This window comes from Triticum urartu, chromosome 2 (genome assembly GCF_003073215.2).
Source record: "Triticum urartu cultivar G1812 chromosome 2, Tu2.1, whole genome shotgun sequence".
Classification (NCBI taxonomy): domain Eukaryota; kingdom Viridiplantae; phylum Streptophyta; class Magnoliopsida; order Poales; family Poaceae; genus Triticum; species Triticum urartu.
Window position 1 is genome coordinate 78,461,456 of NC_053023.1, and position 14,778 is coordinate 78,476,233.

Here is a 14,778-nt window from a genome sequence, read left to right on the forward strand (position 1 = left end):
GAGGAGATTCGAATCCATTCCGGACCTTGAGTAAGCCTTGGCGACGAGACAAGCTTTGTTGCGGACGACTTTACCATCTTCATCTTGCTTGTTGCGAAACACCCATTTGGTACCAATGATGTTGTGGTTGTTGTCGAGCTTCTCGATCAATGTCCACACTTGGTTTCTCTCAAAGTTGTGTAGCTCTTCATGCATGGCGTTTATCCAATCTGGATCTTCCAATGCTTCTTCAACCTTCATAGGTTCAATGCTAGAGATGAATGAATAATGTTCACAAAAGTTAGCCAAACGAGTTTTAGAGCGAGTGCTCCTCCCGGTTTGGATATCATTGTAGATTTGCTCGATGGGATGGTCTTTGGAGACTCTTGATCGAACTCGTGGGAGCTTTTGCTTGGCTCGAGGTGGAGCATCCTCATCATCTTGTTCTTCTTCTTGGCCTTCTTCATTGTTGACGTTTTCGTTCTCTTGTCGTGGTGGAGAAGGAGGTTGTTGATGTTCATCTTGGTGTACTTCCTCGTTTTCTTTGTCTTGGTGTGTCCCACTTGTGGATGCTTCCGTATCAACTCTTGGTTCACCTTATCGTGAGGTGGAAGCTTCTACTTGGACGAACAAGGTACTCTCCTTCACCTCCGTTGGGCGAATCTTGCCAATAGACAAGTCTTGGATTGCTTCCGAAGGATCTTTATCTCCTACATCAATTGGCAATTGCTCTACTTGTGAGCCGTTAGATTCATCACACTTCACATCTACTGTCTCTTCAACCTTTCAGGTGAAATTGTTGTAGACACGGTAAGTGTGAGAGTTTGAGCCATAACCAAGTTGGAAACCTTCATGAGATTTAGGAGCAAATTTAGAACGATGATGCTTATCAAGAATGTAGCACTTTGAGCCGAATACTCGAAAGTATCCAACTTGGGGTTTGTTCCCAGTGAGGAGCTCGTATGCCGTCTTGCCGAGTAGCTTGTGAAGATACAAGTGATTTGTTGCATGACAAGCTGTCTCAACCGCTTCTGCCCAAAAGTGTTTTGGAGTCTTGTACTCATCAAGCATCGTTCTTGCCATCTCAATAAGAGTCCGGTTCTTCCTCTCAACAACTCCATTTTTGTTGAGGTGTGTACGTAGAGAAGAACTCATGTGAAATCCCCTCTTCGTCAAGAAAGGTATCCACATTTGCGTTCTTGAACTCTGTTCCGTTGTCGCTCCGAACCTTCTTGATCTTCACTTCAAATTGATTTTGGGCCTTCCTAGCGAAGTTTTTGAAGATCTTTTGGACCTGCGATTTATCATCAAGAAAGAACACCCACGTAAATCTTGAAAAATCATCAACTATGACTAGACCGAATGAGTTACCACCGAGACTCTTGTAGGCATTGGGACCAAAGATATCCATATGAAGTAGCTCGAGCGGTCTTCTCGTGGTCATGATGTTCTTCACGGGGTGACTCCCTCCAACTTGTTTTCCTACTTGACAAGCACTACAAAGTCTATCCTTGTCAAATATAACATCTTTTACTCCAAGGATATGATCACCTTTAATAAGCTTATCAAGATTTCGCATGCCCACATGACCTAGCCTTCTATGCCACAACCAGCCTTTCGAAGATTTAGCAATTAGGCAAGTTCTAGGTTGAGCCTTTTTAGTGAAATCAACAATGTAAAGATCACCTATTTGTATACCGGTAAAGACCATTTTATGATTATCTCTATGAAACAATTTGCAATCTTCTTCAGTAAATAGGACATTGAAACCAAAGTCGGCAAGTCTAGATACGGAAAGTAAACTGTAGCCAAGAGATTCAACGAGCATAACATTTTGTATGGAGCTATCATGTGAGTGACCACTTTACCAAGGCCAACCACCTTACCCTTTGAGTTATCACCAAAAGTGACATACTTTCGTGGGCCATTGTTTTCAGCAAGCTCACGAAGCATATCTTTGTCTCCGGTCATATGATCAGTACATCCACTATCGAGGACCCATTCCTTTCCTCCAGCCATATGCCGCAAAGATTAGCCATTAGACCAAAGTGTCTCATTGCATCATCAAGATCATAGTCACTATCATCATCCTCATCATAGTATCCGTGTTCTATATCGTCTTGTGATTGATCAACTCCTAAAGAGGGTAATTCATTAGAAGTATGACCGTAACAATGTTCATCTCTATGAATTCTAATGACTTCGGAGATGATATTGCTAATGATTCCAACATCTCCTTTGCACTCGTAAGATTGTAAGCTCAAATAAGCAATCACCAAATTTGGGGTCATTGGAACTCATCTTACTCAAGGCAATAGACTTATGGAGATTCTCATCTAGATTTTCAAGGAATAGTTTGGGAATCGTTCCTCAAGGAATCTCCATATGGTGTAGGCACAATCAAGAGCAGGCAAGCTATTAAGCAAGTTTCTAGGCAAAACTCTAGTGATTAAATTGACAGTTCTAAGATTACGGATCATGTCAATAGACTCATCAAGGGTAGGATGCAAAGGATCAACATGAGGTGCACAAGGGCTAGTAATGTACTTGTTCAAATGATATTCATTGAAAATCTCAAGCATTTCATTTTTCCACTCATGAAAATACTCTCCATCAAGAATAGGCACTCTACGTCTAAGACTCCCCAACATAGACTCATCCATGTTCCTCCAAGGATCGAGAAGAGGTGTCTAGAGGGGGGGGATAGACTCTAATCAAGAAAAGTTACAATTTTTAACTTCTTTAGATTTAAGTAGAGTTTTGGCACAAGTTTAAACATTCACAATACATATCAAGCAAGCATGACAAGAGTATATGAGCAGCGGAAAGTAAAGCATGCACGTTGCAATAATGTAAAGGGATGGGACTGGAGTGTGTAAACGCAATTGGAGACATGGAGATTTTTGGTGTGGTTCCGATAGGTGGTGCTATCGTACATCCACGTTGATGGAGACTTCAACCCACGAAGGGTAACGGTTGCGCGAGTCCACGAAGGGCTCCACCCACGAAGGGTCCACGAAGAAGCAACCTTGTCTATCCCACCATGGCCGTTGAGGGAGTCCTGGACTAAGGGGTCCTCGGGCGTCCGCCTGTTATCCATGGGCCGGACTGATGGGCTGTGAAGACATGAAGGCCGAAGACTGCACCGTGTCCGGATTGGACTCTACTTGGCGTGGAAGGCAAGCTTGGCGACCGAAGATTCCTTCTTATGTAACCGACTCCATGTAAACCCTAGATCCCCTCGGTGTCTATATAAACCGAAGGGGATAGTCCGGAAAGGACAACACATATACTCATTACCATACCCACATAGGCTAGACTTCTAGGGTTTAGCCATTACGATCTCGTGGTAGATCAACTCTTGTAATACTCATATTCATCAAGATCAATCAAGCAGGAAGTAGGGTTTACCTCCATAGAGAGGGCCCGAACCTGGGTAAACATCGTGTCCCCCGTCTCCTGTTACCATCGATCCTAGACGCACAGTGCTACCTCTTGAGCACTGCGTTGGTTTTCCCTTGAAGAGGAAAGGGTGATGCAGTAAAGTAGCGTAAGTATTTCCCTCAGTTTTTGAGAACCAAGGTATCAATCCAGTAGGAGGCACGCACGAGTCCCTCACGCACCTACACAAACAAATAAAACCTCGCAACCAACGCGATAAAGGGGTTGTCAATCCCTTCACGGTCACTTACGAAGTGAGATCTGATAGATATGATAAGATAATATTTTTGGTATTTTTATGATAAAGATGCAAAGTAAAGAAAGCAAAATAAATGAAAAAAATAGCTTGTTGACAGAAGATTAATATGATGGAAAATAGACCCGGGGCCATAGGTTTCACTAGTGGCTTCTCTCGAGAGCATAAGTATTATGGTGGGTAAACAAATTACTGTTGAGCAATTGACAGAATTGAGCATAGTTATGAGAATATCTAGGTATGATCATGTATATAGGCATCACGTCCGAGACAAGTAGACCGACTCCTGCCTGCATCTACTACTATTACTCCACACATCGACCGCTATCCAGCATGCATCTAGAGTATTAAGTTCAAAAGAACAGAGTAACGCTTTAAGCAAGATGACATGATGTAGAGGGATAAACTCATGCAATATGATATAAACCCCATCTTGTTATCCTCGATGGCAACAATACAATACGTGCCTTGCTGCCCCTACTGTCACTGGGAAAGGACACCGCAAGATTGAACCCAAAGCTAAGCACTTCTCCCATTGCAAGAAAGATCAATCTAGTAGGCCAAACCAAACTGATAATTCGAAGAGACTTGCAAAGATAACCAATCATACATAAAAGAATTCAGAGAAGATTCAAATATTGTTCATAGATAAACTTGATCATAAACCCACAATTCATCGGTCTCAACAAACACACCGCAAAAGAAGATTACATCGAATAGATCTCCACAAGAGAGGGGGAGAACTTTGTATGAGATCCAAAAAGAGAGAAGAAGCCATCTAGCTAATAACTATGGACCCGAAGGTCTGAAGTAAACTACTCACACTTCATCGAGAGGCTATGGTGTTGATGTAGAAGCCCTCCGTGATCGATGCCCCCTCCGGCGGAGCTCCGGAACAGGCCCCAAGATGGGATCTCTGGATACAGAAAGTTACGGCGGTGGAATTAGGGTTTTGGCTCCGTATCTGATTGTTTGGGGGTACGTGGTATATATAGGAGGAAGGAGTACGTCGGTGGAGCAACAGGCCCACGAGGGTGGAGGGAGCGCCTGGGGGGGGGGGGCGCGCCCCCTACCTCGTGGCCTCCTGTTGTTGTCTTGACGTAGGGTCCAAGTCTCCTGGATCTTGTTCGTTCCAAAATCACGTTCCCGAAGGTTTCATTCCGTTTGGACTCCGTTTGATATTCCTTTTCTTCGAAACCCTAAAATAGGCAAAAAACCAACAATTCTGGGCTGGGCCTCCGGTTAATAGGTTAGTCCCAAAAATAATATAAAAGTGTATAATAAAGCCCAATAATGTCCAAAACTAGGATATAATATAGCATGGAACAATCAAAAATTATAGATACGTTGGAGACGTATCAAGCATCCCCAAGCTTAATTCCTACTCGTCCTCGAGTAGGTAAATGATAAAAACAGAATTTTTGATGTGGAATGCTACTTGGCATAATTTCAATGTAATTCTTCTTAATTGTGACATGAATATTCAGATCCATAAGATTCAAGACAAAAGTTCATATTGACATAAAAATAATAATACTTCAAGCATACTAACAAAGAAATCATGTCTTCTCAAAATAACATGGCTAAAGAAAGCTATCCCTACAAAATCATATAGTCTGGCTATGCTCCATCTTCACCACACAAAGTATTTAAATCATGCACAACCCCGATGACAAGCCAAGCAATTGTTTCATACTTTTGGTGTTCTCAACCTTTTTCAATCTTCACGCAATACATGAGCGTGAGCCATGGACATAACACTATAGGTGGAATAGAAGGGTGGTTGTGGAGAAGACAAAAATGAGAAGATAGTCTCACATCAACTAGGCGTATCAACGGGCTATGGAGATGCCCATCAATAGATATCAATGTGAGTGAGTAGGGATTTCCATGCAACAGATGCACTAGAGCTATAAGTATATGAAAGCTCAACAAAAGAACTAAGTGGGTGTGCATCCAACTTGCTTGCTCACGAAGACCTAGGGCATTTTGAGGAAGCCCATCATTGGAATATACAAGCCAAGTTCTATAATGAAATTCCCACTAGTATATGAAAGTGACAACATAGGAGACTCTCTATCATGAAGATCATGGTGCTACTTTGAAGCACAAGTGTGGAAAAAGGATAGTAGTATTGTCCCTTTTATATATATTTTTTGGGCCTTCCTTTTTTTATTTGGCCTTTCTCTTTTTTGGGACAATACTCTATGAATGATGATCATCACACTTCTATTTATTTACAACTCAATGATTACAACTCGATACTAGAACAAAGTATGACTCTATATGAATGCCTCCGGCGGTATACCGGGATAGCAATGATGCATGAGTGACTTGTATGAAGAATTATGAACGGTGGCTTTGCCACAACTAAAATGTCAACTACATGATCATGCAAAGCAATATGACAATGATGGAGCGTGTCATAGTAAACGGAACGGTGGAAAGTTGCATGGCAATATATCTCGGAATGGCTATGGAAATGCCATGATAGGTAGGTATGGTGGCTGTTTTGAGGAAGGTATATGGTGGGTGTATGATACCGACGAAAGGTGCGCGGTATTAGAGAGGCTAGCAATGGTGGAAGGGTGAGAGTGCGTATAATCCATGGACTCAACATTAGTCATAAAGAACTCACATACTTATTGCAAAAATCTATTAGTTATCGAAGCAAAGTACTATGCGCCATGCTCCTAGGGGGATAGATTGGTAGGAAAAGACCATCGCTCGTCCCGACCGCCACTCATAAGGAAGACAATCAATAAATAAATCATGCTCCGACTTCATCACATAACGGTTCACCATACATGCATGCTACGGGAATCACAAACTTCAACACAAGCATTTCTCAAATTCACAACTACTCAACTAGCAACGACTCTAATATCACCATCTCCATATCTCAAAACAATTATCAAGTATCAAACTTCTCATAGTATTCAACACACTCATAAGAAAATTTTATTATTAATCTTGAATGCCTAACATAATTAAAGAAAATTACCATGCTGTTTTGTAGGACTCTCAAAATAATCTAAGTGAAGCATGAGAGAACAATAGTTTCTATAAAACAAATCCACCAACCGTGCTCTAAAAGATATAAGTGAAGCACTAGAGCAAAAACTATATAACTCAAAAGATATAAGTGAAGCACATAGAGTATTCTAACAATTTCCGAATCATGTGTGTCTCTCTCAAAAGGTGTGTACAGCAAGGATGATTGTGGAAAACTAACAAATAAAGACTCAAATAATACAAGACGCTCCAAGCAAAACACATATCATGTGGTAAATAAAAATATAGCTCCAAGTAAAGTTACCGATGGAAGTAGACGAAAGAGGGGATGCCTTCCGGGGCATCCCCAAGCTTTGGCTTTTAGGTGTCCTTAGATTATCTTGGGGTGCCATGGGCATCCCCAAGCTTAGGCTCTTGCCACTCCTTGTTCCATAATCCATCAAATCTTTACCCAAAACTTGAAAACTTCACAACACAAAACTTAAAGTAGAAAATCTCGTGAGCTCCGTTAGCGAAAGAAAACAAAACACCACTTCAAGGTACTGTAATGAACTCATTCTTTATTTATATTGGTGTTAAGCCTACTGTATTAAAACTTCTCTATGGTTTATAAACTATTTTACTAGCCATAGATTTATCAAAATAAGCAAACAACACACGAAAAACAGAATCTGTCAAAAACAGAACAGTCTGTAGTAATCTGTAGCTAGTGCAAGATCTGAAACCCCAAAAATTCTAAAATAAATTTCTGGACCTGAGGAATTTATCTATTAATCATCTGCAAAAATAATTAACTCAATATCACTTTCCAAATAAAAATGGCAGCAGTTCTCGTGAGCGCTAAAGTTTCTGTTTTTACAGCAATTTCAACAAGACATTCCCCAAGTCTTCCCAACGGTTCTACTTGGCACAAACACTAATTGAACACAAAAAACACAACCAAAACAGAGTCTAGATAAATTATTTATTAATAAACAGGAGCAAAAAGTAAGGAATAAAAATAAAATTGGGTTGCCTCCCAACAAGCGCTATCGTTTAACGCCCCTAGCTAGGCATAATATTTCAATGATGCTCACATGAAAGACAAGAATTGAAGCACAAAGAGAGCATCACGTGACAAACACATCTAAGTCTAACATACTTCCTATGCATAGGCATCTTATAGGCAAACAAATTATCAAGGAAAGCAAAAACTAGCATATGCAAGGAAGCGGAAAGAAACAATAGCAATCTCAACATAATGAGAGGTAATCTAGTAACATGAAAATTTCTACAACCATATTTTCCTCTCTCATAATAATTACATGTAGGATCATAAGCAAATTCAACAATATAGCTATCACAAAACATATTCTTAACAAGATCCACATGTATGCAAAGTTGACACTCTTCCAAAATAGTGGGATTAACATTAACTAAAGTCATGACCTCTCCAAACCCACTTTTATCAAAAACTTCATAAGATTGAACATTCTCCAAATATGTGGGATCTAAAGTTGACACTCTTCCAAACCCACTTTCAATAATATTGCAAACACTATTATCAATCTCATATTCATCATGGGGCTTAAATAAATTTTCAAGATCAAAAGAAGAATCACCCCAATCATGATCATTGCAACAAATAGTAGTCATAGCAAAACTAGCATCACCAATGTCGGTGTCAAAACCGGCGGATCTCGGGTAGGGGGTCCCGAACTGTGCGTCTAAGGCGGATGGTAACAGGAGGCAGGGGACACGATGTTTTACCCAGGTTCGGGCCCTCTTGATGGAGGTAAAACCCTACGTCCTGCTTGATTTATTCTTGATGATATGAGTATTACAAGAGTTGATCTACCACGAGATCGGAGAGGCTAAACCCTAGAAGCTAGCCTATGGTATGATTGTATGTTGTCCTACGGACTAAAACCCTCCGGTTTATATAGACACCGGAGGGGGCTAGGGTTACACAAGGTCGGTTACAAAGGAGGAGATATACATATCCGTATTGCCTAGCTTGCCTTCCACGCCAAGTAGAGTCCTATCCGGACACGAGACGAAGTCTTCAATCTTGTATCTTCATAGTCCAACAGTCCGGCTGTCCGGAGACCCCCTAATCCAGGACTCCCTCAGTAGCCCGAACCAGGCTTCAATGACGATGAGTCCGGCGCGCAGTGTTGTCTTCGGCATTGCAAGGCGGGTTCTTCTCCATATTTCGAACGTTTGTAAAGCAGTGTCCGGTCCCATAAATGTTTGGACCTCTTGGCTTCTGTGCCCAATAAGGGCTATCTCCCACGCGTCGAATGAATACGAGGCGCCAGGGCATTTTTACATTCCCCTAGCCAGATAAATAAATTGTCTATTAAAAGGATGGGGATTCTCAGATCCGATCCATACCATCCTCCCCCAGCGAGAATCCATCAGAGCGCGCTTCGGAAAGATCCATTCCAGCATGGCCGACCTCCGCAGCTCCTCCTCCCGCCCCCGTAGCCCTAAGCCCGGTGATTGGGAGAGGTGTTCAGTCCCACACAGTCGATTAATCGAACTGCAGACTAAGGGATTTCTCCCTCCAGCATACATGGTGCCCGTTCGAGCCGGGCTTGCCACCTACAATGGCGGGGAGCAAGCGGAGAGCTTTCCCAGTCCCTCTATGGGGGAGCGGGTCTGCCTTGTTCCTTATTTATTAAGGGGACTCGGATTTCCAATTCATCCGTTCCTCCGCGGGCTCCTGGAGTTCTACGGCCTCCAATTACACAATTTCACCCCTGCCTCCATTCTACACATCGCCGGCTATGTTGCTCTCTGCGAGTTGTTCCTGGGCTGCGAGGCTCACTTCGAGCTGTGGAAAAGGCTATTTTGCCTCGTCCCTCGCACACAGAGGGGGTCACTTTATCAAGTGGGCGGAGCCGAAATATGGCGCATCGCCGGAACCGGATACCTGTCCGGTACCCCGAAGAAGTCGTCCGAAGACTGGCCTTCAGAATGGTTTTATATGGAGGACGTTCCCCTTCCGGACCCTGTTCGGCGGGGTCTTCCTGAGTTCAGCAATGCTCCTCTGAAGAAACGCCGAAGTTGGCGCCCACGGAGCCCCCAGGAGGAAGACAATGGAGAAGTCCTCTACCTGATGAACCGGATTAAAGCACTGGCTCAATCAGGATTGACAGTAATCGAAGTTATGTCAATATGCATAATGCGGGGAGTGCAACCACTTCAATATCGAGGGCACCCCTTGTGGTGTTTTAACGGGGAAGATGACGCCACCCGTTGCGGGCGTAAGGGTCCGGACAATCTGCCGCTTTAGCAAAAATTCTGTCCGAATTGTTCAAGGGAGAGGAAGAGGAGTTCACTCGCATCAAGCCACGGGATGGATTCTCCATGTACAATCCTCCAAGCTGGGTAAGTTATATCTCCTTACTCCCATTTTCCCCGCATTCTTTGTCGTAAGTATTCACCTTGCCACTTTGCGGCAGGAACTGCGAAAAGCCATAAAGGAGGTCAGCAGCCCTTCTCCACAACCAGAGGACCCTGACCGGGCCCTCGACTCCGGACTTGAAGAAGATCTGGTTATATTCGTGGAGCTGATAGACCGGCAGTTCTATCAGTTAAGCTGCGATGATGCCATGGTGGCCATTACGGCCGACTATCCCGAACTTCTCCCTGCATCGCACGTAAGAAAAACCAAAAATCCCAACTCCAAAAACTAGGATCCCCTTTTAGACACTTCACCTACCATATACATATGGTGTTTTTACAGGGAAGGCATTCGGGACGCCCTGCCGAACCCGCAGCAACTCGCCAACAAGAGGCACCGAGGCCGGGCAGGCCAAAAAGGAAGGCGGTCAGGACGGAGACGCCGGCGCAAAGGTATAACAGAAACCCCGCTCCGTGGTTGTCGTCTTTCTCGAAAATGTAATGACGCCCATGTTTCTTTAACAGAAAAAACGCTCGCCGGAATATGTCCGGTGATGCTGCCGATCACGCTTCCACCAGTCGGGCTCCAAGGACCGGACATAGAGGCAGAAGCCGATATGGGGCGGACGCCGGATAATCCCCCTACAGAGGATGCAGATAGATTATCCGCTAAATTCAGAAGTGGAGAGCGCCATGAATCATAGGCGTCGCCGGGCCGTACTCCGCGACGCTTGCTTCTCACCAGAGGCATTTGATGCCTTCAATTCTGGAGAGGCGTACCTCCGTGCTGCTCAAGATGGTCTAGCCAGAGCCACGGACCAGTATGTAAAGGATGTACGGGTAAGTAAATCTGACGATTATATGTATCAGTAGCCCCTGAGACTTGAAACAGTTAGCAGAACTGATTTAAGGATCATCTTATTGTGCAGGTTCTTACAGAGAAGAATACTCGACTGTCACAGGAGCTGGAGGAATGCAAGACCCAACTGGGCCGCTGTTGCCGCATTGAAGGAACCTAAAAAGTCCCCAGCTGGTAACATTTTTTCAAAGAATGATGGTACCATATAGCTGCGGCGTGGCTGCAGATCTAACAATAGATGTTGCAGATGAATCGGAGAAAATCCGGAGGACCAGCATGTCGTGGACAGCTAAGGCTGGCGAAAACGCGTGCTGACTGAGGTCAGGCGGGAGAAAAACAATCTCCAAGACGCCAATACCAAGCTGAGCGTGGAACTGAAAGATGTTCGAGCCCAGCTTGCGGACTCCGAGAAGGAGAATAAGCGGCTTCGACGCGGCATTTTCAGTAAGTGCTTGAACGAACCCTTTTGAAGGAGTTCGGCGAAGAAGCCGGCTAACAGCGTTATGTCTGTAGGTATGCTGACGGGTCGTCCCGCGGAGGAAATGCCCGGGTCTGCGGGTGATCTTCTATCCGAGCTCTCACAACTGCACGAACAAGTTCGGCAGGTGATGCAAGGTGTTGCCCAGGCCTTGTGGCCATCCGTCTCCCTGCCAGAAGGCGATTGAGAGCTTACGGAGAAGCTCAAGGGAGCACGGCGGCGCTTCCGATTATGGAAGATATCGGCCTGCCATCAAGGTGCCAGAGAAGCCTGGGCCATGGTGAAGACGCGGTATACCAAGGCTGACCCAAATCACATGGCCGAGGTCGGACCTGTGGGGCCCGACGGAAAAGAGATCCCCGTTAGCTTAGTTTATGGGCAAGTAGAATTAGCCGCAAAGTATTCCCAACAGGATTGTAGGCTAGACCGCCTGTTGGATGGTATAGAAGAGGAATTTAGTCAGTCTGCATGACTATGTAATTAAAGTGACATGTATAATGCCTTCTAGCCGGATTGTAGATCATTTGTCTGGCGGACCTTTTCGCTTCAACCTCGGGACCCGATAGTCCGGAGTGTATCCGAATACCCGCTCAGTTATATAAGAACCGGGGTATGCGTGGAGACCAGGCGTAGGGGTCATTAGTGCTTGAACAGACAAGTGCCCAACTAGTTATGTTATATTACATGGGTAGTAAGAAACATCTTCCAGGGAGAATAGTTCCGTTAAGGGTTCCTTTCCCTGGGTACGCATGCCCTAAAGTGCATGTACGGACTGCGAGAGGAAACGCAGGAAACATCTGGGGGCAACATATGGAAATAAATAAAAATCATCTTTTGTTCACCGACCGAATATTCCCTTAAGAACGCTAGCTTTCGGCTTCACCCAGTCTGAGGTACACATCCGGCTGACCCGGCAGTAACAATCGCAGAGGTGCTCCCCTTATGCCCTAGCCGAATTAACGGGAACGTAGGGCATAAATACAAGAGCCAGGCAACCCAGCTTGGCCAAAACTTAAGTCATATCGATGCATATAATGGCGAAAAAAGGTACATGCGGAAGTATAACACATGTGCGGGGCATGAGGCCCAGATAAATAATTAAGCTTCTGTGAAAGAAGCCCCCAGGTATGATGAGCGCGGCTAGCGCATCTATAATGTGCAAGCGAGGCACAAGTTGGCCCTTGAAGGCCTAGAGAAAGAATAAAAGAAAGAAAGAAAGAAAAACAAGACAGATAATGTATATGCAAAAAATGGACAGAGGAAGGAGACGAACATAGAGTCCGGCGCTAGGCGTAGAATCTTCGGAGCCTGGCTGCGTTCCATGGGTTCGGCTCAAGTCGATTATTCGATGCATCCCGCAGACGGTACGCTCCACCAGTCAGAACTTGGTCAATAATGAAGGGACCTTCCCATTTGGGCTCGAGCTTGGACTTTTTCTTCTCCGGCAGGCGTAGAACTAACTCGCCAACGTTATAAGTTTTGGCCCGTACTTCTCTGCTTTGGTATCTGCGAGCCTGTTGCTGATAAAATGCGGAACGGGCTTTTGCCACGTCGCGCTCCTCCTCCAGGGTGTCCAGACTGTCCTGCCGATCGAGCTCGGCTTCTCTTTCTTCGTACATGCGCACTCGAGGTGAGTCATGAATTATGTCACAGGGCAGACTGCCTCTGCGCCGTACACCATAAAGAAGGGTGTATATCCGGTACTACGATTCGGCGTGGTCCGCAGCCCCCAGAGTACAGGAGTCGAGCTCCTCTACCCAGTGCGTGTTAGACTCCGTTAAGGACCGCACTAATCTGGGTTTAATGCCGCTCATGATAAGACCATTTGCTCGCTCAACTTGGCCGTTGGTTTGTGGGTGATAGACGGAAGCATAATCGAGCTTGATGCCCATGTTGCTGCACCAGAGTTTTACCTCATCGGCCGTGAAGTTCGTGCCGTTGTCAGTGATGATGCTGTGGGGGACGCCATAACGGTGTACGACCCCGGATATGAAGTCTATCACCGGTCCGGATTCGGCTGTTTTAACAGGTTTGGCTCTATCCATTTGGTGAATTTATCCACCATGACCAGTAAGTATTTTTTCTTATGGGTTCCCCCTTTAAGGGGTCCAACCATGTCAAGCCCCCAGACCGCGAAGGGCCATGTAATGGGGATTGTTTGGAGGGCGGTGGGTGGCATGTGGCTTTGATTTGCAAAGAGCTGGCAACCGGCGCAGCGTTGGACCAAGTCCTGTGCATCTGCCCGGGCCGTTGGCCAATAGAATCCTGTACGGAAGGCCTTGCTTACAAGAGCCCGGGCTGCGGCGTGGTGCGCCGAGTCCGGCGTGAATTTCTGCCAAAAGGTTCCGCCCTTCCTCTTCGGAGATGCACCTTTGAAGGACTCCGGTAGTGCTTTTTTATACAATTCTCCCTCATGGACCCTGTAGGCCTTAGATCGCCGCACTATGCAGCGTGCCTCATTTTGGTCCTCGGAAGTTCCTGCCTAGTTAGGTAGGCCAGGAATGGTTCTGTCCACGGGGCTATGATGGCCATTATTATGTGGGCTGAAGGTGTTATTTCGGTGGCAGAGCCTCCGATTATGTCAGAGTGTTCGGTATCAAGTGTTGTGGCCGGGTCCGGACTAATATTGCCGGTGTCCCCCTCCCATACCACGGATGGCTTAAACAACCTCTCTAAAAAGATGTTGGGGGGACCGCATCGCGTTTTGCGCCGATGCGGGCGAGGATATCCGCCGCCTGATTGTTTTCCCGAGCCACATGGTGAAATTCGAGCCCCTCGAACCGAGCTGACATCTTTAGGACGGCGTTACGATAGGCCGCCATCTTCGGATCCTTGGCATCAAAGTCTCCATTTATTTGGGATATTGCGAGGTTCGAATCCCCACGCACCTCCAGGCGCTGAATGCCCATGGAAACTGCCATCCGAAGACCATGTAACAGGGCTTCGTATTCGGCTGCATTGTTGGAGTCTGTATATAGTATCTGAAGTACGTATTGAACTGTGTCTCCGGTTGGGGACGTCAGGACGACGCTAGCCCCCAGTCCAGCTAGCATTTTGGAGCCGTCGAAGTGCATAATCCAATTGGAGTATGCGCAGTACTCTTTAGGGAGTTCGACTTCCGTCCATTCGGCGACAAAGTCGGCCAATACTTGCGATTTAATGGCTCACCGAGGTTTGTATGTTATGTCGAACGGGAGGAGCTCAATGGCCCATTTGGCAATCCGGCCCGTGGCATCGCGGTTATTTATAATATCATTGAGTGGCACCTCCAGGCTACTGTAATCGAACACTCTTGAAAGTAGTGTCGCAGTTTCCGGGATGCCATGAATACCGCATAGGCTATCTTTTGATAATGTGGGT